At 37.0% G+C, this 27,871-nt stretch overlaps 1 long non-coding RNA gene across 1 annotated transcript; it reads left to right on the forward strand.

Moving 5' to 3' along the window:
* Nucleotides 1–551: 551 nt before the first annotated feature.
* LOC309505355 lies at nucleotides 552–3,025 on the forward strand. Its single transcript, XR_014208399.1, has 3 exons — nucleotides 552–798; nucleotides 1,526–1,560; nucleotides 1,870–3,025. It is a non-coding gene; the product is annotated as an uncharacterized lncRNA (long non-coding RNA).
* The last annotated feature ends 24,846 nt before the right edge of the window (nucleotides 3,026–27,871 follow it).

The following is a 27,871-nucleotide window of genomic DNA, read 5'->3' on the forward strand; positions in this document are numbered from 1 at the left end:
TTTTGGTTTTACATCAATTTACGTTTTTTAAGGAACTTGTCTGTATTTTTACAAAGTAATATTTTACAGATTTTTTTCTGTGAAATTAGAAAACAAAGAAAAGAAGGTATAACTGCAGAAATCTGCATCTATTCAATATGTTGTCCTTACAGATTATTAAGCATGTGGGGGTTAAAGTGAGGTTTTTTTTAAGGTTAAATAATAGTATTTGTACATACAGCCTACCCTACATAGGCTACAGTAGACCTGTATTGAATTGTTTTTAGGCTATAGTCTTTTAATCTTGTCTTGCAAATAGATGCTCATTTTGATCATTATTTCATTGTCTTATTCTCCCATAATTTCATGTATATTTTATTAATATTTTTCTAAATCTCCGTTGCTGCACATTCAGGTCTTTGTGTGTGTGTGTGTGTGTGTGTGTGTCTGTGTGTGTGTGTGTGTGTGTGTGTGTGTGTGTGTGTGCGCGCGCGCGCGCACGCGATGACGCAGATTCAAATTCGCCGCCATTACGTTTCCGCTGTTTAGTCTCGCCCACAACGGTCAGCTGATCAGTCGACTTTGGATCTGTATCAAGTGCAAGTGGGAGATTTGAATTCAGTCTACTCTCCTGAAGTGGATTGTGAGATTAACAGGGGTTCAATATGACACCTCATAATTCAAAGCAATCGTGTTCGTCGAGAGCAGCCGTGAGCAGGAGCCCTAGCTGTTGTCAGTTTGGATTCTTCGGAAATAGCACCCTTTTTAGTGAGCCTGGTTCGTCACAGCGGACATCATGCCAACCGATCACCGGCTGAGGTAAGAGTCTGCATGTGAACGATATTTTATATTACATTTGTGTTAAGTTTACGTTACAGTTTTCAAGCTAACATTAGCATTTTAAATGATGAGCTGGAGGCAAAACACTGAAAATGTAGCATGCATCTTTACATTTTCCATCTGTTTTAAGAAAAATCAGTTGAACCCACACCTCAAAAAAATACCTAAAACAAGCTTTCGTAGACTTGTTATACATAAAGTCCGTTTAATTGTGTATAAAATCTTTGTTAATACGCGATAGTATCTGTCAGTAAATCAATCTCTTAAATGGCGGGACATTTTTAAACACTGTCTGGAAGCTGAAAACTCTTCTCTTAAAAAATAGTAACCACGTTTTTGGCGGATTTTTATTACCATTTTTAATAACCACAGTTATACTACAAATAGGCCTAACGTTACCAAGGTTTTTTTTTTTTTTGGTTAAACCATAGTTAATTTTCATAAGGGTTAATGTGGTTATCAAGACCGTTAAGAAAACGAATTCAGTAAATACTGTACTTGTTGTTGATACAGGAAAACACATGAGGCTAGAATATGAACACCACATGATAAATTCCATATTCTGGCTGCATGCTTGCCAACACGTCAGTTGAGGTTTTGCATTGTCCCAGTGGAACATATTCTGACATATGCAAATGTAATACTGAGTTGTAAAAAAATATATATATATATATATATATATATATATATATATTTGTGATTTCAGGTCAAGTGGAAAGCAGAATGATCATGGCAAACAAGGTATGGGAAAAAGTAATTTAAAATATTGTAATGGCCGAGTCTTCTGATTCCATATGATTGCACTAAAAGTGGCAGAAAATTTAATTTGTTTTATACTATATTTTCCCATGTGAATATTCATTTGATCCTTGTGAGGCCACTGGAGCTGCACAAGGTTTGGTTTTGCTTCAGTAAGACCACGATTGTGTTAGATTCCACCCATCTATTATTATTATTTTTTTGTATTGTAACTAGGCTCTGTCATTTAGAAACATGGGTGTTCCTATCACTTATAATGACATAGGCCTATATCTCTACCTTTCATTCCAGCCAGAGGATCTGACGGTTGCTGCTCGCATTTCAGCCTACCTGATGGAAAATTCTTGCTGGATGAATGACCTTCACCTTCAATTCAACCTTGCCAAGACAAAACTGCTTATGGTTTCACTTTCAGCCAAACCATGCGATCCTGCTGATTTGCCTTATACAACACCAGAAAGATCCGGCCCTTCCTGTCGGAGTCACACAACTCCTTGTCTAAGCTCTTGTTCTATCCAGACTGGACTATTGTAATGCTCTCCTGGCAGGCCTTCCAGCATCAGTCAAACCTCTGCAACTGATCCAGATGCTGCAGCAAGACCTAAACTCACTGCTTCAGATCTATGTGTCTCCAGAAGCTTGTGTTCTGCAAGTGAACGGCGCCTTGTGGTGCCATCATCCCAAAGAGACACAAAACCACTTTCACTGACCTTTACCTGGACTGTTCCCTGCTGGTGGGATGACCTGCCCAACTTAACACATTTTCAAGAAACTGCTAAAGATCCATCTTTTCATAAACACTTGACCCAATAATACTAAATCTTTGTTTTAATAATAAATAAATAAACTTGTATACTGTGCTACACTAACTGGGACTTGTCACTGCACTTGTTGCTTCTATTGTTCTCTTAATTTTTAAGTCACTTTGGATAAAATGTAATTGTAAATGTGTAAAATAAGTTATATTAGAGTATAAAGGCATACAGCAATTGCCTTTTAATGTAGATATTTTTACATGTTCTAAATTATATACTAAGATTGTATTTCCTATCATTCACATATCTTGATGTTCAGTGTTTGTTTAATGAGTAATACTGTAAATGTGCAGGTATTTTGTACTTATACGTTTAATTAATTTAACAGAAATTGACTGTACATTTGCTATTATTAAGTACTTAATTAGAGATTGGTCAAAGTTGTGAAATTGGAAATGCCTTAACTGTAAATATACAAACTTTGAATTTGAATTTATGTATTTAATGCATTTTTATACATAACTTCATAGTTATTATACACAGGAAAAACTATATATTAAAAGATAATTACTGTAGATAGACAGCATTATTATAAAATAACTTTATAAAACCCTAAATTTACAGTTTAACTTGAAAGTTAAATGTTTTTTTTTAAATGTAATTTGACATCATTTATCCGTTTTTCCACGGTTTAATAAGCCATTATCAACAGTAATGTACTGTAATTTAATAAATTTTGACTGTAAAGTCAATTCTGTATTTTCACTGTTTTTGCCTGTAATTTTGTGAAATGGTTATTTGCTGTAATTTAACGGAATCCGTCTGGAAACTTTGCTGCCAGAGATTTACCGTTTGTATACGGGATTTTTTTTTTTTTACAGTGTAGGCCTAGTAGCTATGGATTTTAATAATTTTACTAATATATAGTAGGTAAACATATAGGTGCATATATAGGTGAACATATAGGTGCATATATGTGAACATATAGGTGCATATATATGTGAACATATAGGTGAGCATATATAGGTGAACATGTAGGTGCATATATGTGCATATATGTACATATAATATAGGAAAACGGCCAATTTTATATATGTCACATATATTAAAAACATATATCAAAACATATATTAAAACATATATGTTTATATAGGTTCTTTCCATGTGGGATTTGACGCTCTCCTGCAATATATCAGTAACATCTATGCAGTTCCTTCAATAGCATGGACTGACTCCCATTTATTTCTACTCAATGTATGGCTTCACTCGTCTCTATATATGCACTTATTGATATCAATCAATCTATCTGATGCAGTCACACATTCTTTGCTCCTGCTTTTCATTGGACATTTGAATCCATTAAGAGCAGGTTTTCCTCATCAGTCCTGGTAAGAGTGTTCTGTTTTGTTCATTTCTTGCTGTAGTCACAGCATCATTCATAACTGCTGCTGTTACATTCACAGTGTGTTCTTTATCAGCATGTGTCACGGTGTTATTTTAGGTTGAGCCCACGTGGCTTTTACACATGTATGCACTAATGCACATAAAGAAGGATCAATTAAAAGAAGAGCTTCCTTCCCAGTCTTTTACAATTTGTCACCATCCTCTAGAATTTGAAGAGCTGTTCACTCTCAGAACATCATGTCTAGAGTGTAATGTGTTAATCTGAGTCTTAATGCATTATTGTTGTGGTATTTCATGATAAAACCCACTCCTGCAGACTCCAGAGCCCACTGAAACCAGTCTTTGGAAAGCTCATTAAAATAAACCATCCAATTTTACAGTCACATTGCGAGTAGAAAAAGTGAATGTGTCTTCATCATTTTTAAAGTCAGACTGTGTAAGACTAAGGATAGAGATAATATTTCCTCACAACAGTAGAGTTGATAGTCGCTGGAGGGTGTTCACTGGGAAAGAATGAATTGCGGAAGCCGTTAGTATAGTTTTCTTTCTTTTTTTTGCACTTGTTAGATTAGCATCCATTTCACAAAAGGAATTATGCAAATCTCGTACCAGCGCAAACTAACAAAATCAGTGTTAAATGCAATTTGTATGGTGCAATTTTCGGCAGGTTATAATATGTGCATAATACAGCAGGCTACTGCAATCTACTGCTCTCACCTGTATATATGCCCTGCTCATCTGTACCATTTGATGATTTACACCTGCTATTATCAATTATATATAATGAAATGCTTTCAGCACAGTTAATATTATATTATATTATATTATATTATATTATATTATATTATATTATATTATATTATATTATATTGCTTTTAATAAAAACAGAGCATAAATGGCAAAACAGAAATACTATGGATTGAGGTATATATGTTAAAATTCTATTCTATGGTGTTCCAAGAGCATGCAGTAATATGATGTGGAAATGCTTTACAGTCTGTCTACTCTGTGTCTGTCTCTCTAAGGTGGATTCGTGTATGAATTTGATGGAGCTTGCTGCAGAGCATGAAATTACATTAGCCCTTGCACTGGCTCTGGCTTACCACACCTGTCAGCCCAGTCAAATGACGGAAGGCTTTTAGTAATAGTAATGGTAATGTTAGGGTGGACTTCTCCAGAATTTTTCTCTTCTGTATTAAACGCAGAGCTGAACATTTCATGTTCAAAGGGTCGAGTAGTTTTGCCTGCAGCCAGTAAACCCTTCTGCACTCTGACCCCTGCAGTAAACTGGAGGTTTATCTATTTTATCTATAATCTATTTTCTGTTTATCTGTCTGGAACAAAGTAAATCACAATTTTTGTGGGTTTTAACTGCCATTATATAACACCTAATTAAGATTATTTTTGAGTTTTGTAACAACACCATAATGGAAAATGAAACTAGGAAGTGTCATTTGCTAATTCTTTGAAAAGTTTCAACCACCCAGCTTTAATCCCTATGTAGGTGTTTGATTAATAACTAATCACCTCACTTCCACTTTTTGTGATCAGAAAGTCACAGAACTGCAGATAAATGACTCTAAAATTACTGAAACAGTCCCCCAGCATCATATAATAGTTGGAGGAAGGTTTTGTTGATTCATTCATAACCTGTTATATCATCTCAAGTTTATGCTGATTGTATAAGCAAACTTTAATCATTTTTAATCACTTGTTCAAATAGAAACTGTGAATACGAAAGAAGCAGACGGGAGACCTATGATTAATGGAGGTGCTGGCTCAGGGTCTCTAGACAAATACATAGAGGAGAAAGCCATTGATGGTCTCATTGATCTTTCCCCAAATTATTCACTACATTAGTATCGTTCTGATTTTTAGATTGCACCAAGAGATTAGATCCTGTCTGATGAGTACTAAGATTAATTTCAAGTAGCCTATATTTCATAGGTTTGTAAACAAGCCACAGCTTTGACCTGATCCATATAAAATGAATGCAGCTGTGAAATGCTTTTAAAACTGTGTGGGCTGCATCTATAAAAACAGCTTTTGCACTTAACCCTGAGTTATCGGCTTTATAAACCCTGGGCTGAGGTCACGTTGAACTGTGGCTAAAGCAACGTTTCATATACAGTGTGGAATATTATACAATGTTAGTTGTTGCAGTGAGTTGTTCAGCAACAGACAAGCAATCATAAATTAAAACTACACAGTGCTTACATCATTATATATTCATGAGCTTTCTATAGTCCCAGACATTTTCACATGCTGTTTAGTTTTTTTTTATCATCTCAGAAAATAACAATTATAATAATGATTAAACATTGATATTGGCAAACTCGTTAACAGCAGGAAACAGCAGGAACAGTTTCCTGTTCAAACGTGTCTGATTTGTCTAAAGTTATTGACCTCATTATTATGCAAATAAGAATGCCGACAGTGTAAAATATCTAAAAGGATCAATAACTAAGGAATGAGCAGAAACATAAAAATCTAAAGTTAACTATTTGAAATATAATAAACCGAAATGATAATCAACTGTGTGGTTAAAAAAATATATGTTCCAGAGCGAGATGTGGAAAAAGAGGCTGATTTTCTTCCCCTAACACCATGAGAACATTAGCTTATTTGTTCCACAGTATGGAGAACAACAAAAACAAGGTGAGCCAAATGGTTTCTCTCCCACCGCAAAGACAGTGTTCTCTTCAGCTGTTAGCAGATGAATGGAAATAGGTGTGATGGGAGGAGACTGATGCCTGCTAGGAATATAAAGAACTGTGACTCTCTCAAAAGACAAAGACTGCAAGGGGTTAATGAGTGGGGGACGGTGACAGGAGAGAGCCTATTATCACGCAGCTGAGATGGATATTAAATTGAGTCATTTCTTTCTGGTCCAGCTGGCAGGCTGCGATAAGGCCCATTCCACTGAACCTGTGAACCCTCCAGAATCCATCAAACTACAGAGCATGGGCCTTTAAACACCACACACCTTTGTGTCTGAGCCTCGTTTAAACTCCACAGAGTGATGGAGGATTGTAGCGCCAGGCTAATTGATAATTATTTGGTCTCCGTGAGTTTAAGATATCTGAGAAAAAGAAAGCTTGTGCAGACTTGCGTGGTTTTCAATGCCAATTTGTTTCTAACCAACCATAAAAAAGCCAGAGCTCCACAATCTGCTTCCCAAACACATATGACATAGTTGCGCATCATTAACAATTGAATTTTCAAACTCATTTTCTGAATGTGAATTTCATTTGAACCAGTGTAGCAAACAGGATGCTGAACTGTAATTTGAGACAGACAGACAGACAGACAGACAGACAGACAGATTGTTTGACTGAGCGTTTAGCTGCTCGCGGGACAGCAGCATAATCAGTACAGCATCGTAAAAGGCAATTTAGAGTCTAATTAAAAGAAACATCCCAAAACATCACTGGCCTCTGCTCATTACTGCATTACTGTGCTGGGTCAACAGTCTAAACATTTGGTTAATCATAACACAGCGAAAGCTGCCACGCAAGCCCTGCCAACATGGTAATTACTATAACTGGCACCCAAGACAGAGAAGCAGTGAGCTTCAGAGCCAGAGATGAAAAACTATTAGTCATCTTCATCAGAGTAAATTCAACAACAAATTAACACACTTTACAGCAGAGTTCCTTTTTTGTTCTGTATTTCAACTGGATCTTATTGACAACCTGAGATAATAGTGAAGATAACTTCATAATGTTATCGAGTATCCTAAAGACCTTTTGTTTTTATATTATCTTGTGTGCATCCATGATTAAAGCTTCAGGCTGCTGTGGAGACGTTGAGGTTTAGGCCTTCCAGGGGAGACACATCCATTACCTGTCCCCCTCGTGGCAGCAGAGGGCCAGACGAGCCGTCACACTCATGCCTGATTTATTGGAGCTTTTAAAGCCTCGTCATCAGCGGCCCGTTTGATTTACACAGTGCTGTCCTGACAGCTGACGACGCTTGGCAATACAGCAGCTTACTGTAAACTAGCCACTCAGGACAACGGTTTTTATCACAGCATGACTTACAGTCTGTCTCTAAAACCCAATAGTCACTCTGAAATTCCTGTGGGGGGATCTGTGCAATATAGCTATGCAGCACAGTGCGTATGTGTGATATAGACTATCTTTGTTGTTTAATAATGCTTTTTTTTTCCATTTTCCATTATACTCTATTATATTGCAGCCAGGACCACTTTTTTTTTGTCACATATAAATGTTTTACAGAAATGAGAATTTGTGGCAGTTTCTGTTGGTGTTGGCGGGTTCTGCTCTGTTCTGGGCAAACTCTAGGACAGAGCACAAATTAAACCCCTCATGGGTAACGGACCAGATCCAGCAGAATAAGATGTTACAAAATGACTGACTGATTTGCATAGAATACAACTGCATCAAATAATTAACATGAGTTTGTTTGTCAACATGAACTTATCTGGAATTTGAAGGTGTTTGAGTTTGGAATAATTAAGATAATTAATGAGCATATTAGAATGATTTTTCCATCTTCTTTTTTTTTTTTTTTTTATGAATGCAAATCACATAAACTAAATGGTCCATTCCCTTGTTCTTTTAAGATTTTATACTCATTTAAAATTCTTAATTCATAATATGTAAGGATTATTCAATTCAATTTGATGGAATTTGATTCAGTTCAAATTGGCTATTAAATAGTATTTGAGAGGATGGCTCAATGCATCATGATGCCTAGATTTTCTCAATTTATTTTTTGCAATGTAAAAATGGTGTTCACTGTGACTTTTGCACCCCACTGTATGTTTTTATAAAAATAGAATTGAATCCAGGGGATGCTTGTGAATCAATTACAGGAGTGATTCGGTGATTGCTTTTGAAACAAACCAAGGAGCTCTGCAGCAGTGAGTGCACTTGAAAGTGAGTCAAAATATGTGCTGTTTTCAGCTGCCGTGTATGTGATAAAACACTGATGAAAGCTTGTAAGGGTTGCCCCACGCTCTCCTGACCTTGATAAGGCATTGAGCTGCTGGCTGCCGAGCTGCAGCTGTTCTATGGGAAATTTAAACAGGGTCTTATCAGATTCTGCAACTCACCAACTGACTGAGTGCTGATATAAACAGAACTTACCGGGGAGGAGAAAATGTCTCACCGTCTGCATCTACACATAAAAGGCTTGGTGCCGCAGACATTTTGAGCAGTGGCGGTCATATAAGTGACTCGGGTTCGAACCTGGTCTCTGATGTGCCACGATCCAATTTCCCCCTCTCTGTCTCTCTCAAATACTTTCCTGGTGCTCTCTGCTCTGCCCAATAAAAGTGGCAAAAGCCTATTTTTTTTAAAGGGCTCGCCTCACTATAATTGCTTCCTCTGGAAATCTTACACAGTCCACATCAGGAGTCGAATGCAAAACCAGTCTACAGTTCTCCTAGAGAACATAAAAGTCATGCTGCATAATTTGCAGACCCAGAATTATAGTATTTATTACTTTAGAAAGCACTGGTGGCTATTTTAAATATATAACACTTTTGAAAAGCAGTAGTGGCTGATACAGGGCTTGGGGTAGTAGAGTGCATTTTGAAGCACGGTGATAAGTGATAAGTTATAGAAGCCATATACGCATATATTCATGGTGTTTTAAACAGGGTTTCTGCTCAACTGTGCTTGAAATGGAAAAAAGCAGTTACAGTGGTAGTCACACCACGTCCTTCTCTTTCTGCATCACTGCAGCAGATGTATCAGGTGAGGAGCACTGACCTGCTTTACACTCTAACATGCAAGTATATGTGAACATGTTGACAACTCTCAGTCACATACTGTAAAGCTCAGGTGTGCTAAGGTTTGATGTGTTGTGAGCACTGGAATGCATTTCATCTTAAAGCTGGTGTACTGATCCTCCCTGAGGTCAAATACGTTTAATCTACTGTACAATCTTCTTTGATCATGCATTAATAGTCAGAAGCACACATTAAACATTTGAACTACATGCTTAAAAGAGTTCACAGAACTTAAAGTCGGCATGAAATGGAAATTGCGATTATCTTGTTTTACCCATTGCGACATATCCTTGCACAGATAAATAATTTATAATAAACACTGTAATATTCCATTCCATTTACAACAGGCGGTTGCCAATACTTCAAGTACTTTTTCTAAACTCTTAACACAGCAACACACCTTCATCACACAATTAGCCAAATAGTTCATTTTGGACTATAAAAAAAAAAAAAAAAAAAAAAATCGGTTCAAAATCGAATAATTCGGTCAAAACACTTGCACTGGTTTTCTATCCAACAGGAACATAGTCAATCAAGCGCAATGACTGTCAAACTAGTTGGTGGCAATACAAAAAGTGTTACTTGTCATGTTTCCGTTCTACCTGTATAGAACATACAGTATGAAATCCATTTTTTTTTTTTCAGTCAGCTGTAAACCGCTCTATATTTTTTGTGTGTTTGAATTCATGGTGCATTGGATAAAAATTTGTAAAACATAGTATCTGAAAGTGAAGGAGTCATCAATACTTTATAGAATGTAAAACTGAGAATTAAAATCAGTAAGTGACAGAACTGCTGCAGTAAAGGCTTTATTAGCAGTATGAAATTGCTGCCAGTGATCAACAAAACAAAAAAGACAAACATACATGTCCTTTGGTTCAAAGTGTGCAAAAATAAAACAAAATGACAGAAAAAAGGCAGAGAAAAAAAAAGAACTGACTTGTTCTAATCTATACGATCTTCAGCATTTGCCATATGTTCTCGTCCACATCACATCTTATGTTGTTTCTCGCTACACCTTGGATAGAAATGCTTGGCATGCCTTATCCACCCCTGGCAGTCTTCAACTGAGATGCCTCTGCATCCAGGAGGGACATTTGGTCATCTGGCCTATGATCAAAGACGTTCCACCTCCAAGAAAAGAATTCCTCAATATTGGGCAAAGGAGAGTGAATGGTGGAATGCTACATTGTCTCATGCAATCACAAATGTCCTAACTTTTCCTACCACCTGTTCTGCTCCTGGCACCATTTGTTGGTGGAGGTCATCTAAAAACATAAGGCACTCTGTGTTGTAGGGACCAATCTGGCTTTTCTGCAGCACCAAACCAGCACTTGAGCGGCACACACTGTGATATTTGTTCCTCTCTGACCCGGCACATCAGCGATGGCCCTTTTCCCAATTATGTTTCTTCTTCCTCGTCTACATGTTTTTTCCAGGTTAAACCCTGCCTAGTCTACATAAATGTATTCATGCAGTGTCTGATTAGCTCCATAAGGGAAAAGAAATCTCTGAAAGATATCAAACACACAATGTTTAAATGCTTTTCAATATGCTGTGTTTAAGCATTTGTATAATTTAATTTTGTGTAATTTAAAAAAATTTAATAAAAATAAAAAGTCTATAAAGATCCACGATTTTGGTATTGGGTAAGTTTATATGTAAAGAAAATGTAGGCATTTTGGAAACGTGTTAATTGTGCAAAAGTGTATTATTTTAAAATGCTGACATCATCACACTCATGAGTTGGCTTTAAAAGCCACATGATGACCTCAACATGGAACATGACAAGAATAACTATCACTTACATGTAACTGCTCATTTTACCAGAGAAACAAATGCATTTGTATATCACAGGACAGTAGGTTACCAAACATGACAACAATTGACAATAACAACTGGGTAAATAAAACTTGCAAATGGTCAAACAATATAAACATAATCATTATTCATTGCTGGTGAATGCCTAAAACCATTTTTTCATTCTTATTTGAGCTAAAAAAAAATGTTTTAACTCAACTCTGTGACGATTTCCCTTCTCTCAGTTATACTTTCCTGTTTCCACTCCACTTTCCTTCAAAATAATGGTAAAAAGTACAAACAAATGATTGCATGGTGGTGTTTATCTGTTTCATACAGACTTACAGACTTTGTGGTTAAAAATGAATATGTCTCCATGTAGTAAAGCATAAAAACATATTTTTTTAATAGACAGAACAATGGTCCCTGTATTCTTTCCTTAATGCCAAGAAATTAGATCCTTTTGCATAATTTCTCTTCAGAATCCTTCAATTTGATGTGTGCTCTGCACAGACGGTTATGGCAGTTTATCAGCATTTTACTTATATTTGTCTAAAGTCAGGTTTAGACTGATCATCACGGCACAAGGCCATTAGAAAAAAAAAACACCTGGAAGAAATTATATTAAAAAGCATATCTTAAGCATGGCCTGCGTTCATGTTCCATCAGACAATCTCCAGCACATTACTCACTGTCATATCTCAAATGATTCAGCGTGCCATGCATAATGCATCAGTGTGAATCTTTAGAGGTTGCCTGCAGATTGCCAATGTTCTGACTGCAGGTTAATCTATCCTATATTCAGTGGGGAAAAAACAAACCTGTTGTTACCTTCTGCTGTGTAGATCTAACTTTTACACAGGTGCCTCCCCATCATCTCTCCATCACTTCAATCAAGCCACTGTTCAATTAATAGAGCCTGGATATGGTGGTTTTAATGCATGTGGTTCAGGGTCTCATTACCACCGTATTGTTCTCTCAGATGCTGTGTAATGCTTCTATTAAACTAACCAAGTAAAAAAATAAAAAATAAAATGGAGATGGAATTGCTCTGGGCTTTGGGAGTAATTGAAGGAACGATCACCTCGCTACCGTCATTATCATGGGAATCTGAGATTGACTGTGCCATCATCCTCTGTGGGTGCTACCATTTCTTCTCATTCTTCTCTCAACATCCGCTCCAATATGTCCTCCTTAATAGCTATCTTTCACTTTTATTCTTTTCCCCCAGCCTTTCAAATGACTGAGAGGTGCATCAAAGGATGCCAAGATTCTAGGCAATAACAATAAAACGCTTCTGGTGAAAAAGAGGGAAAGCAATAAGAGAAGAGTGTTCTCCTAGTGTGCCAGCAAGCAGCCCTGAGACTTCTGAGAATTAACCCATCTGCTTCAACTCCATTTTCGCTGTTGCGGATTACACAAAATATTGACGGATTTAGAGAATTAAAGAGGAGGTGGTGATGAGTTAGCATCTCCAGATATTTGGCTTTTAACTTTAATGTTCTGGCTCTTTTAATGGCTCAAGAAACACATTGCAATGTTCAGGCAGGGAAAGGGACCCAAGGGGAAGTCCACGTTGGATCTGGGTGACCAGGAGGGCTGAGGAGAGCCGGGGGATCAGGAGGATGAGGCAGAGCCAGGGAGCAGGACGGAACCAGCGAAGGAAAATAACTGGGTGGAACCAGCAAAGGAAGAGGAGCAGAGGAACTGGGCAGAGCCTGGGAACTGGCGGAGCTAGGAGACTGAACGTAACCAGCAGAGCATACTTCAGAAGTAAAGGCTGATGAAAATTTAGCATTGGAATGAATATATTACATAGTACAGTATGTTAAAATAGAAAACATTTATTTTAAATTGTAATAATATTTCACAATATTACTGTTTTTAATGTATTTTTGGTCAAATAAATGCTGCCTTAGTGAGCGTAAGAGACATCTTTTAAGAACAGTAAAATAATTGCCAGATGATGTTGCTATCATTTGGGAATGGAATTGCATTTCTTTTTTCCTATTAATTCCTTAAAAGTACTAAAAGAACTGTTAAAGAAATCATTGACGATTCCCATCCCAACTTCTGTATTACCATTGGCCATATGCTCAACGCTCGACGCTAATATCATTGTGTGAGCATGCTCATATGAGCATCCCAGGTAATGTATTCTATGTATTTTTATATTGTCCACCTGTCATCAAGCGTATTCGTTTTTTCTGTCCTCTCTGTATTACTTCAAGGCTTCTCTGAGGCTTGGAAAAGGTCTGTAAGTTTATATACATGCAGCATTTATAGTTTATTAAACTCAGTGCCATGACATCAGTTTCCCACCCCAACCCCCAATCCCCAATCCCCAACCCCATTCCGAAGGGCTGGAGGAAAATCTGTAATGGCTTCAAAGTGTTCTGCCGTTTCCATGGAAACAGCAATAAAAGCAATTAATTGTGATGCGCAAAAAAAGTGTACAAAGAGCCATCACTTCCGAATGGCCCTTGAAATTCCATCAGAGTCATTGCTTTGTCTGTCTTGCTCTCCTGCTCTCTGCATGAAGCTTTGAATTGTTCACATGCTTCGTACATTTGATTTTGCATTGCAGTTTTCCCATCATCGGATCTACGGCATCTGGGGGAGGGTGGCAGAGAGCAGTGCTCATCCCTGATGTGTGGCACATTAGCTGGTATTTGCATAATGTCTCCAGGCCTTATTAGGGCCATGCAGAAATGCTTGAGGGAGGATCTCCTGGGTCTGATCCTGCACGGACACTCATGTTTCACACCTCCCACTACTTTGCAATGCAAATGAATCACACATGTGAACAAATCAGTTAATATATATATATATGAAGAGTTCAGATGCAAAAGCCTCTATGTGACATCTGAAATTTTCTTCTAGAATTATAATTTTTATGAAGCTCGTATATTTAAGTTCAGTAATTTCACTTAAATGGCAATGAAAATTACCTATGAATTGCCATTTAAGTGAAATTGCTGAACTTAAACGAGCTTGATAAAAATGATCATTCTAGAAGAAAATTTCAGATGGCACTTAGAGGTTTTTATATATATATATATATATATATATATATATATATATTTCTGATATTAAACTTTCCCTATTTTTAGTTTTATTTTCATTATTATTATTATTATTATTATTATCATTGAGGATTTGTTTAAGGCAAGACGCTACAGGCTAAACAGACACTGGTCAGGTTTGAAATTTTAGGCTATTTTGCTTCTTTCAGACTAGTTGAAAGAAAACTTCAAAATTGAAGTGTTTATTTTATTACACTTTTTCTATTTGTATTTGTAGGTTTCAATTATAAATATATTTAAAGGCCGTTTTCTCAAAATGTTTTTTCTCATGCACTGACAGTAATTACCACGTCAGTAACACTAAAATGCACTAAACCTTCTGGTTTTATGTCTATATTATTAATGTTCTTATAACTCTTGATATGTCAACCAAATTAAACATTAATTTTGAATATGGCTTTATCAATTTATCAAGGATAAATAAGCAATTGTGCAAGTGTGAGAGGTTGGTCAAAACCAGCCTGCAGTGAGCCATAGAGAATGCATCATCTCTGTGTAAACCTCTTCTTGCAAATATTCACAAAATACTGTGTACAGAACTGTCTATCTCCGAACAGCCTTTTGTGATTGAGCACAACTTGACTTCAGGCTCTGATTGTGCCAGCAATGGAGACTGAGAGGCAGTGAAACAAAAATGTTCAATAGGAATGTGTTGTATCTGTGCACCATGGATGCTCAGGGTTAAAATAAGATGTAACAATCAATATCTTCCTCATCTTGTAATTTGCCTTTGGCTGTATCTTTCTCTCCTACACAGCCTCACACATAGCACTATCACATAGCACATGAAGGCCATGCTCTAACAGATCATGGCATTGTTCAGGGTTTTTGTTGCCCACAGTCCCACACCCTATCAGAAGATTAATTTATTTTGCAGCAATTAGTAGGCCATCCATGATCCAGAAATTTGAGGCCCTTCACAATTTTAAATTATTATATATAACCATAGCTCACACATTAGCGGTATTAATGAAAAAGGGGCCAATGGTGTTGACACCATATTGACTAATGAAAGAAAATTACATTATATTTGTGCATAATTCAGCTCCTTTTTTTTTTTAAGTATGGTGTACAGTATATAAAGAAAAAAATAAAATGTTTACAAAACATTCGTAACCTGATCACCTTCTGAGCCTAAATAGTTCATGCAATTCATGAAACCTTGGCACTTCTGCATATAATACTGTGAGGAATCCAAATGTAGATGCTTGATTTTAACCGTAGTGTCAGAATTAATTTAATTCATAGGGTGAATTGTTACATTTATTGGAATATGATCAGTAATTTGTTGGAATAATGCATAAAATGTATAATGTATAAAATGGCTACTAAACTGTTCTGTCAGAAACTGATTTTAAAAGGCTATATTTCATGAAACTTTATCAAAAAAAAAAGTTTAATTTTGAATGAAGAATTTTGAAAGGAAACTCCTAATAAAACAAATTCACTCTCAAACTCTAAAAACTCATTCATTCCATTGTGATCTTATGTAGGTACATGTATGGAAATGGCGTTAGCTTAGCATAGAAAGCTAAATTTGCAAGCTGTTCTCAAAACTGTAAACATATATTTTTAATGTACAGTGTTTTATTTTAAACTTGTTTTATAACTTCTGATTTTGATTGATTCTGTTCATAGGGTTGAAAAAGTAGGGTAAAAAAATAGGACTACATTAAACAAAAATCTGCTAAGCATGTTACAACTGGGTTAACATTCAACTTATTAATATATTTGTGGGGATAAGTGGGGACTTTAGAGTGAGCAGGGCACTGCCATTATGTAGCAGTTTTGGAACGCACTTGGTGAAGGGAGCAAAGAAACTCTCTTACTGAAACTTAACATTCAACTTATTAATATATTTGTATCCTTCTAAAATGAACAAAGATGCTTAGAAAACATGGATTTGAAAACCACATATTGCCACAATCGTATATTGGCTTCACGTTTCATTAGTCAAACATTTCTGTCATTTCCCCGTTGGTCTAGAAATGTAGCCTCCTGTGAGGACGAATATTCGCACATGTGACATTACGGCGCTCTTCTTTGCCTAACATTACAGTTCAAGAGTGGCCTGACTGTGCGTATTAATCAAGCATGCATCATAAACGCTGAATGATCAGATCGACATGATTTTGCATAAACATGGTGTCCGAGAGAGTTCAATGCGCTGCAACTGAAGAAAACACATGCAAATAGAAAAAAATCCGCAAATTAAGAAAACATCTTCATCAGTTTCACAACACATGTGTGCTCCAAATACTCACAACAACACAACCAAATACAGAAACACACAGCAAAAGTTCATAACACAACCAAATACAGAAACGCGCTGCAAATAGCACAGACCACAATGAAAATGTTTCCAGGGGAAAATTGACGAACCCGGCTGGGACGTGGTTATTGCCAAGGGGGTAATCTTTCAGAAAAAACTGAAGCTTCCCCGGGCGCCGCCATTGATTAGCAGACCATCACCTGCTGTTAGCATTCTATTGACTCCCATTCATTTTGGCGTCACTTTGACAGCGAATAACTTTACATCTGAGGCGTTTAAAGACTCCATTTGTCCATTATTTATTTCTAAAGAAACACAAAAATGTATAAAAGGCTCCATTACCTTGTATCTTACGTTATGGCCCCGTAGAAGCAGTTTTTGTAAAAATAGGCTAACGATTGCGTCATAACCACGTGACTCTCTGTCGCACAGTAGAGAAATGACCGTATGGACAGGAGGAGAAGCTCGCGCGCAATCGGGGGGACGTGGAGGCAAAATGACAAAATAATTAATAAGAATGCTTAGCAAAAGTTTCTCCTGCTCCTAGCTTATGGACACCTCCTACTCACACTCTCCGTCTGCAAGTTTCGGAAGGGAATGATTCAGATTTCTCTTGGCACAGCTACTAGAAGACAGACAGATTGCTCACGTCACATCTACGTCGTCAAGCTCAGTTTGAGTCTGCGCAGTACGCTCAGCCATCAGGAAGTTAGTGCTTCTAATTGACTTCACTTTTCTCCGTTGAATCCAATGGGGTCGCTGTGTCCATACTGTCTATGCTTATTGCTCGTGAGCATCCCTATCCTACTCCCTTCCAAGGGCAGAGCCCTTGAAGTGGGGACTTTAGAGTGAGCAGGGCACTGCCATTATGTAGCAGTTTTGGAACGCACTTGGTGAAGGGAGCAAAGAAAGACAACGTAATTTCCTCATTATTTTCACCTGGGATGTTCCCATGACAACGCATCACAGTGTCCATCAGCTGAACAAAAAAAAATAAAAAAAAATAAAACAAAAAAATAAAAAAAAATAAAATAAAATAAAATAAAATAAAATAAAATAAAATAAAATAAAATAAAATAAAATAAAATAAAATAAAATAAAATAAAATAAAATAAAATAAAATAAAGTAGACTTTGAGCTGTAAGCACGTCCCAGCCGGGTTCGTCACTTATTGGGGTCCCCTGGAAACGTTTCCATTGTATTCTGTGCTATTTGCAGCGCGTTTCTGTATTTAGTTGTGTTGTGAGTATTTGGAGCTCACATATGTGTTGTGAAACTGATGAAGATCTTTTCTTAATTTTCGGGTGTTTTTCTATTTGCATGTGTTTTCTTCAGTTGCAGCTCGTTGAGCTCTCTCGGTCACCGACATGGATGAATTATGACTTTAAGTTTTGGACGTATCAACACTTTTCAAGCTCGCATGACAAGTACGTGCTTTTTAATTACATTCTGAAATTTCTCAGTGCTGTATTGATTTTTTGTTTTATGTTTTATTTGTTATCCTGACACAAAGTAATATTGTCCCTTGACCATAGCGTAAAACAGTAGTTAAACTTGTATGGCTGAAGTCTTACAGTTACACCCAACAATAATATATCATTTTCAAATGTCATAATTTCAAAGTACACTAAGGAAGTTGTTCTCTGATTATTCATAGCACATTAAATGAATGCCATTGACATTTTTAACAGTCAAAATGCATTTAATTACCTGCTATAACTAAATGCTTTCCCCCAGTCTATTTATTATTCACTTAATTACTCATTACTGTACGTGAGATTTCTCAAATGGACATTTCAATTCGCATTTAAGCCTATATCTAAAATAGCTGTATTGAAAACCATTAAAAATGAAAAACATTTAAAAGGGTTGAGTCAACAAGACATTTTTTGCAGGGATTTGATACTAAGCTGGGCTGCATTTCCCAAAAACATTGTAAGCCTAAGTTGATCAACAATTGCCACCAATGGTCTCTACGATCAACTTAGGCTTACAATGCTTTTGGGAGACACAGCCCTGGTTTAGTCCAGCTAACCAACATATGGTATTTGGGTTGCTGATCATCCAGCATGAGATACAGTACTGCTGTTTGTACCAGACTTTCTAACTAGCTTAACCAGCAATAATATTTTGGTCTATAAATAATACCATGCTAAATGACCAGGGCTGCGTTTCCCAAAAGCATCGTAAGCCTAAGTTGATCGTAAAAACGATCGTACGACTGATCTTAATATTACGGTCTGTTTCCCAAAAGCATCGTAGCTTAAGTAGCACTTGAAAATCTTCGTAGATCTACGAGTGCTCTGGAGTAATCGTACATCACCAAGTTCATCGTAAGAAGACAGATTTATGAGGACACCTGCAGGACAACCGACAGATTACACCTTTAACTTTATTCAAATACAATGTGATTATAATATAAGGTTTGATTGTACTTTATTGTACACTTTATTACTCTTTTTTTGTTGTTGGTTAAATTAATGTATAAATTAAATAATAAAAAAGGTCAGAAAACAAAACAAAAAATAGAAATAATTTAATCTAATAATTTTAATCAAAATTAAATGAATGAACAAAAAATAAATAAAAGAAATCCTTTTAATCTGTTAAAAATTACATCTTTGTTTCACTCTATCTCCTCTAAAAGGACATTAATTTCATCTTTTTGAAAGGAATCATTTTTTTTTTTTTTTTTTTTAGCTATTTTGTCAGTGCCTCCGCCTGTAGGTGCTTTATATAGACTTGTCTTGATTGCTAATCCACAACAGATGACAATTATTAGGTTAAACGTTCCATATAAGGTTATGTTTCAGCACTTCACGAATGGACAGCGACTCTTAAGTAGCACGTAGAGCGCATTCTCGCGCGTTCATGTTAAGTGCATTTTTGGGAAACGCTCGTGGAATTGCTGCGAGCGTTCGTAACCTTGCACGTAGAAAGCGCTCTTAAGAGCTAAGATACATCGTTATCGGGAAACCCGGCCCAGATTCATGAGCTACATTTATTTATGAACAGCAAGCCAATTCTAGTCCACCAGCTAGACCAGCACTAAGTTAACCACTATAAACCAGCTTTTGTGGTAACATCTAAATGAACTGTTTTTAAAAGTCAGTGTGAGTCAGTTACGACCGACTTTACTTCAAGCATGAAAAGTATTTTTGAGCTTTTTTTTAAGCTATGGTAGATAGCACATTAATGCAGTAGTTTCTTTTTGACCACAAGGACTCCAGTTGTCAAAAACAGTATTTGAAGCCCTCTTCTGCTGAAATCGTACAAATTTGTACGAATTAGCCACCTAATACCAAAATACCTAAAATACGTACAAATTACCTTGAGATCAGGTTGTCCTGTCTAACTGAAATGTCTTATTACATTGGCCAGAAAAAAAAAATCCCTAACTGTTTTTCTTGGTTGTCCATGGAAACTTGAGCGCAGATGCGTCTTCAAAGGGTTCCTCACATTTATTAGCATTTTCCATGCTAATGAAAGTGCTATCAGCACTCTTTTCCCCTCGGCTACTCCCACAGCCCTGCTTTGTCTTGCCATTTCCTGAGGTCTGACCACCAGACACTGAGCTTGAGCTCAACCATTACAAGGCCATCAGAGAAAAGAGAGATTATTTCCACCTCCGGTCACATGGGAGCAAAAGCCACTGGGAGTCTCACTAATTGTGCTAGCAACAAAGGACTCAAGCAACCCCAAGGCCTTAGTGCTCCAGAAGTGACCTGAAAGGCATTGCCATTGAGAGAATGGTGAGACGGGCTTGTTACCATCTAATGGGCGACCGTATTTGTGGAATGAACTAAGAGGGGTTTGTTACCTCAGTCCGACAGCTGCCTTTACTCTCTGCTGACAGTTGGGACGGAAAAGGCTTTTGAATAGTAGTCTTCCCTCATCTCTGTTACCATAGTTGCATGTCCGCTCTCATCCAGGCCTGGGCAGCACAATCCCATGTGAACTCAGAAGGAGAAGGGAGAGAAGCAGTATGATGTTTTGAGAGATGGCGATAGGGCTAATCAGCGGGATCCACTGCATAATACTGGGTCTCAGAGAAAATGTAGGTTGGTTTTGCACCAATATTTAAAAGCCGGATATACATAATGTTTCTGATTCATTATGACCCAAATGACATTTGATGACCTGAGAGATTCGTCAAACTAAATCAGAATCAATTAGCCGCAGGCTCTACTGTTGTGTTGAAAAATTATTTCTTAAGGGGATTTTACACGTTCCAATATGTGTGAAGCTTTGATTGCGTGTATATACAGGCGATTCCCAATCCATACACACAAAAGACGATATAGAACGATGGCCACTGCCGCTTCTGCTCAATGCTAGAAAGTAAATATCTGAGGCAGTTATCATAAATATTGTGTTGCTCATAAAAGTGATAAATTAGCATAATAACATGCCATTTAATTCTCCATAAAATGTTTTTCCATATAGTTAATTATGAATAGCACTCAGCCTGAAGGTGCAGTCACATTAGTGACATTTCACAGACAAAAAAAGTCTATTGTCAAATGTGTAGCAAGGTATTAAACAGCTCACACAGAAGTCACTTTCAAACCAAGCAGCTTTCTGTTGGCGCCAAATCTGTGTCTTGAACAAGTTGTAAAATCTGCATGGGACAATCCTTCGCTCTACCGCAGAATTCCAGATCATGCGGATTCGTATTGAAATGACTGGACTTTGCTAGTGAAAATTTGCTGTACAATGGTAGATGTGACCGCATGTGAAGTAATGTAATGTAATTTGTGAGAAAATATTTGCTGTATTTTAAATTTCTCACTTGTTCACTCACTCACTGTTCCTTACATACCCTTACGAAAAAGAAGTTTATTCAAGTGTGCTATTACTATACTTCTAAATAGTAAACTATAAGTTTGATGTTATGTTCACTTAAAGAAAACGTACAAGTATACTTGTGTAACCGGTCCTAACCGAGCGGGATTTGAACCGGGGTCTCAGGTGTCGGAGACTGGCGAGCTATTAAGGATGCTAAAGAACGCAGCCGTTAGATCTCCTTTTGAGGCAAGTGGGGGGTGAGGTTTACACGCACAGCTCTTACTGGCCTTACTGGCCTTACTGGCCTTCAAGTCAAGCACATTGTATTGTGGGATACTGTGTTTTCCTTCAGTAAGCTCTGTTGTACCACACATTTTGACAAATTGCACAAGCAAAAGTGCACAAGCTTTGCATGTAGTTCAGCCTCCATTCTGGCACCTTTCATTTCTTTCTTATTGCTAATGAAATGGAAGCGCACACTGTATAAAACAGGCTTCATCCCCTGTCACATGTGCACACTGTGATTGGGATAGATTGGTTGTCGGGGGTGGTGAAATACTCCTGGATCAATGATATATGTACAATGAGGTAATTCTTTGTTTTTCTGTGTATTTATTCAGCAGGGATCTGAGTGTGTGCCAGGAATGCTTGTCTTGCTCTCTCTGTGGAGTGACACTGACGACTCTCTCTTCTGACACTCCTCTAGGGTGGCCCGCTTCCTCTCATCCATCCATGCACTTGTCTGCCTTGTTGACAAAGCTTCGCAGGTCTCTCTCCATCAACACCACCACCTGACAGCACAGCATTTTACGCCGCATGGAAGACTGTCGCGGAGTCAGGTAATGAGTTTGCTGACACAAACTATGCGGGTCAATAAAACTCAAAGATGTTTCGGGGTCTGGGAAATGTCTTTTCTGTAATGTCTGCCGGGAATGGGATCTTTAATATTGACCTTTGGCTATTCACAGACACCGAGCTTTTGAAGCCATTACAGAGTCTGTGACACACTTTTCACAAGAAATGTTCAGAAGCTCACTTTGAAATACTCACCGCATTCACCGTTTTGAAGTTTTTAAAAACATCCCACCAGGGAATTTTGTTTTTAGCAAATATCAAATTGAAAGATCTTTTCATAAAGATTTTCCTTGCAGAGATGTAAGAGTTTATTTATTGATTGATTGATGATCAATGTATTTTTAAACTATTCTGTTCATAGAGTACCTTAATTAGCCTTTGGCGCTGACGTGGCTTAATTCAATAAACGGGTTTTACTATAATTAAATGCATTTATAGTTAATAAATATAATATTTATTTATTAAAAAATACAGATCGCATCAAGGCGGTAAAATAATTTAGGTTTTTAATAAAATAGATTTTATTTTGGTAGATTTTAAAAAAATACTTGTATTATTAATACTAATAGTAATATTTGTAAATCATTTTTTTTAAGTTTCTGCCAGTTGGACCCCTCCAGGTGATTTGTGGATCGAAAATGAATATGAAAGGCCTTGTCCATCTGACACGGTGATGAGCCAATAATAGAGCAGTGGAGGCACCACATGTGAGTTTTCACCTGAATTTCGCCATTAGCACCCTTACATTCACGTCAGATTTTAGGATATCAATGACAACGCAATAAGCTTGAGGGTGGAGAAAGAGACATTGCCTTCCTCTGAATCCTTATCTGTATCTGGTGTCACTGTTCGACAGTCACTTTTTAGTCACTTTTGAAAAAATGACTTAAGACACTTTTTGAGTTCAGAATTTTTAATATTTACTTTTTAAAATGATTTATTAAATATTTTTTGTCTTGCCGATTATTTTCTCATCAGATTTTTCCCTCAGAGGTTTTACTCCTAGTATGACTCACTTCATGACCCCCAGTAATTGGCATGAGACCTTTACAAGATCTGTGAGCTTTAACTTCATGTTAATACAGGACAAGAAGACTTGAACCCTGCTGTACATGCCTTTAGGTGCAGTAAACGCATACATTAAATTTAAAAGGTCATCTAGGCCATAAATAATACAGAGCATTCCTCTTACAAACAAAACAGTGTCTCTTACGTTCATGTTTCATTATTTTAATGAATTCCAAGCTAATATGTGCTGTAATGTGCACTGCAAACTATTTCAGGACCCTCTAGTGACTTTTTTTAACATCCTAACCTCATAAAAAATGTAGGCAATACTGCTGTTTGAGGCAAAGAAGAACATGGGCTGAATCTATGCTGATGAGGGTACGTCTTGAGTCTAAGATTCTCCCAAAAAAGGTAAGCTTTGGCATGGTGTCTTTTTATTATAAGATATATGTAAACATTGTTGTATTAATAGGGCTACGTTTGTGATTAGGGAAATGCGTGGGTGGAGTTCACGCTACTGTATATTTAAGTTTGGAAACAGTCTAATCTTGGCTGCAAGATGGACCATGTTACACATCTTAATGGTCTCAAAGGGAAATCAAATGTGTGTTATTCCAGAATACACCTACGTACATAATGTAGGTTTCCAGAAAACGCCTACACAGCAACTATACATTAAAGGTGCTGTAATAAATTTCAGACGTTTCTCAATGTTCTGCGTTCCACCACTGAATTATCAAGCACAGAATAATTCTGATTGGTTAAATCAGATTAAAATCGGTTGGTTAAATATTTTCCCAGTCTGTCTTTCACGTCAGTGTTGTTAGCTTGTCATGGCATCATTTTCCTTTGGATTCAGAATATTTAGTCTCATAGTTTTATATATCAGGTGACTGGCTCAAAACCTGTATGTGGAAGGATGAAATCAGTCCTTATGGTCTTTTGCTCTTTCTCTAATTCCCTTCACTCATTCATCCTGTCATTCACTTTTTGTATGGCATTAAGGCGATTGCTTCAGACAGCCAAACGATTGAGATCATTAGGCGAACTGATTTAATGAACAGGAAGCGTCCTGCTTGGCCGTGGCAGGTGTGCGATACTCACACAGACAGGCACTAATTGATTTCTCAGCCAGTGATTTCCCCGGATAAATATATGAGGGCCCAACACGTCCACGCGAGCCGTCAGCTCAGGTGGCTGCGAAGGTGCTAGCACAGCACAAGGCATGATACGCAAATCCATCAGTGCTAAAAGAGCACCTTTGTTTACCTCACATGGCCTCCCAGCATTCTCGCCTGTTTCCACGTAGACTCTTATATCACAGTCAGGGTTTGAAAAGTGATGGTATGACGGCTGAAATCAGGAGTGACTGTTGTATTGTATACAGCATGATGGTTTTGTCTCTTCAGTTTTGACTTTGTTCATCTCCTGTTTTTCTGCTCTTTTTTTGTAACCCTCACAATACCATTTTCTTTATTATTGTTAATTATTAGGTAATGCGTGCAAAAAGAGGTGACTATACATAGGTATGCAGCATCTCACAAATACTTATTTTTCATGTTAAAGGGATAGTTCACCCAAACATTTTAATTAGCCCATGATTTACTCACCCTGAAGCCATCCTAGGTGTATGACATTCTTCTTTCAGACGAATACAATCTTAGTTATATTAAAAAATGTCCTGGCTCTTCCAAGCTTGATAATGGGAGTGAATGGCTGTGAACGGCAGACGGTCGTACGCAAGACGACTTACGCCAAAAGAGTAACACTTGAACTTGAAGCACAACGTAAGGACGGAAATTGACGCCTCTCGCGGTTCACACTCGTTCGTCATTACGTTGTGCGTCAAGTTCAAATGTTACTCTTTTGGCGTAAATCGATGCGTACGGCCGTCTGCCGGAAGCTAGTTATTTTAGTCAAAGTTTTAAATATGGATATTTTTCTTACACAAACGCATTGCTTCACTTCAGAAGACCTTTATTAAACCCTGCAGATCTGTGTCGAGCACTTTAATCATGAATAGATGCGCTTTAATATTCTTCCAAAGTCAAACAGCCATTCACTCTCATTATCAAGCTTGGAAGAGCCAGGACATTTTTTAATATAATGTCATATACACCTAGGATGGCTTCAGGGTGAGTAAATCATATGCTAATTTTCATTTTTGGGTGAACTATCCCTTTAAGGCTGGAATACACTCAACTTTTTGCCCTAATTTTCAGTCTAGATGAGTCAACGCTTGTTGCAGATTTTAGGCAGTCAAAATTGACCGATTTCACAGAAATTGTGTAGTGAATAATGGGCATCAGACTATGATTCCATCCGGTCATAGGATATCAAACATGTTTGATATTTTGAGCTGATTTTAGAACACATATTGTTATTATATGTCACTCATCTCTTGAGGCACATGTTTCTGCATGAGTTTGTTGTGTTTGGAAAAACTTGACAGTCTGGTTGTCTGTGATCCATAGTTGTTTAGTGTATGATGCACAGGTTTTCTCTGTAGCCATTTACAAAGTTGGGAAGAGTATGATCTTTCTTTACCTTTTCAGTTTCAAATCTGTTTCAGATATTAAGTCATGTAGTATATTCCAGCTTTTAGTGACATCCGAATCCTAAAAATGCAATTCAGCATTTGTGTAAATAAAGATGTCTTCCTCTAGACATTTTTGAAGGCAGCATGAATGAATGTATCCTGTACTGCTATTGGTGCGTACATGTCATTTAAAAAATCATCATGTTCTCGAATTGAGCAAACATGAACACAACTTAAAAGTCTACTTCAAGTTGGAGTTATGCCAAATACAGATTTAGAAGCTGTTCACACTGACACACTGTGCTGCTTTTCGATTGTGTTCATGTCTCACACATGGCACACCATTCTAAAAACACTGTGCTCAAGTTAAAAGAAGTGCAGCTTTAAAAAAAAAAAAACTTTGTTGTCCTTGCATTTCTACACAAAAATGTGTTGTGTAAATGGCCCTTTAAATTGTAATGAATCTTTATAAGTGATTGTATAGTTTAGTTTGTTCATAATTTGTACAGACTTGTTTACTGTTATTGAAGAATAGTCTGTCTGAAAATGCTAATCATATAGCGGTTGATGAAGAGACTGACTTTTGGAGGGAAACAATCCCATAATCATTCAGGGCAGAATGACAGTGGTGGGAAAAAAAAAACCCTGGAAAAAGCATCAACCACATACAGTACCTAATGTGCATATTTTGCTCTTCATTATGTAGCATGAATGCTTTAAAAAAGATTCTTGTCTTGGAAAAAATAAGATAACATTTTTTTCTGACCAAAATACTTTAACGCACATCACACATCATAATTACAATTTCTCAAAGTGGGAGTTTCTAAAGTAGAAACTTTATGGGAGTGATTGCAAGATTTTTATTCAGTAATCAGAAGTGTCCTTTTTGTCAATTTCTTCATTATAATAAAACAAGTTTTGTAGTGTTAAAATATTTACTTTTCTATATCTTGAATTTTTGTTCTATTTCATTATACATGACGTTATGGTGCTTTGGGAGGTACTGTCATACTAAAAAGTTGTTGATTTGTGCTTTAGGGTTCAGAAACAGCCACTGTTTTGCACTGTGATCCCACGGGTGTCCAGTATGTATCTGTCGATCGTTTGGGCCCCATCAAATACATCTTTACCCTTCTGCTTTCTGAGGTCGCTGTGGGGTTTGGAGAGAGCCAATGATTGGCAGTCGTGGTGATTGGCACTCATTATTAGCCTTATGACTGCTTTGCAACCTAGTCCAATTCCATTTAACAAAACCCAGCTATTGCTGTCAGCCATTAATTTGTTTTGATTGATTTTTAATGCTTGTCAACTATAGTCACATTTGGACTGAAGCAACCACAGTGTGTCTCGCTCTCTTTCTTTAACCCACGTGTCTCTGTAGCAGATCAGATTCATTTCTTAGTTTCCTGCACCTTTTATTAGAGGGCGCAAACGTATCTGTTACATAACTGTTGTACACTGATAAAAATGATTTTGTGGTGAAGTAAATACTACAGAAAAAACGATGTAATTACATGAAAAAGTTAGTTCAGGCAAGAATAAAAAAAACTAAGTAAATTCTATATTAGTACTCAATTCAACCGTGTAGAAATGAAAGCGTAAATATCAACGTTATAAAATTAAGTAAAATTACTCAACTTTTCTGAAACTGGTGTTCCCACCATGCACTGGGCCTTGAATAATTAATGAGGTTGATTTTTCACTGTTTACAGCTGTATTTACACTGTTTTATCATTACTTTTGTTGTTGGGATTAGTAACTTGCCATTTTTTGCCATTTGGAGTTAATTTTCTACTGAAAATGACACATTCAAACACAAAAACGATCCATCAAATGTTACCGTCATTGTGTATTGTCTACCAGGTATTGAGGTCTCTTTGTTCATGTGATGTGGAACTTCAGATATATAGATATGGTGTCACATAATTTTGATTGTATTAATTACATAACTATTTCAAAGTAAAGTTTATTTTTTAAAGGTGTGGTTTAATTCAATGTTATATTGTTTAAGTGAAATGTATTGCA

This window comes from Leuciscus leuciscus, assembly GCF_965113295.1.
Source record: "Leuciscus leuciscus genome assembly, chromosome: 8".
In the NCBI taxonomy this organism is placed as follows: Eukaryota; Metazoa; Chordata; class Actinopteri; order Cypriniformes; family Leuciscidae; genus Leuciscus; species Leuciscus leuciscus.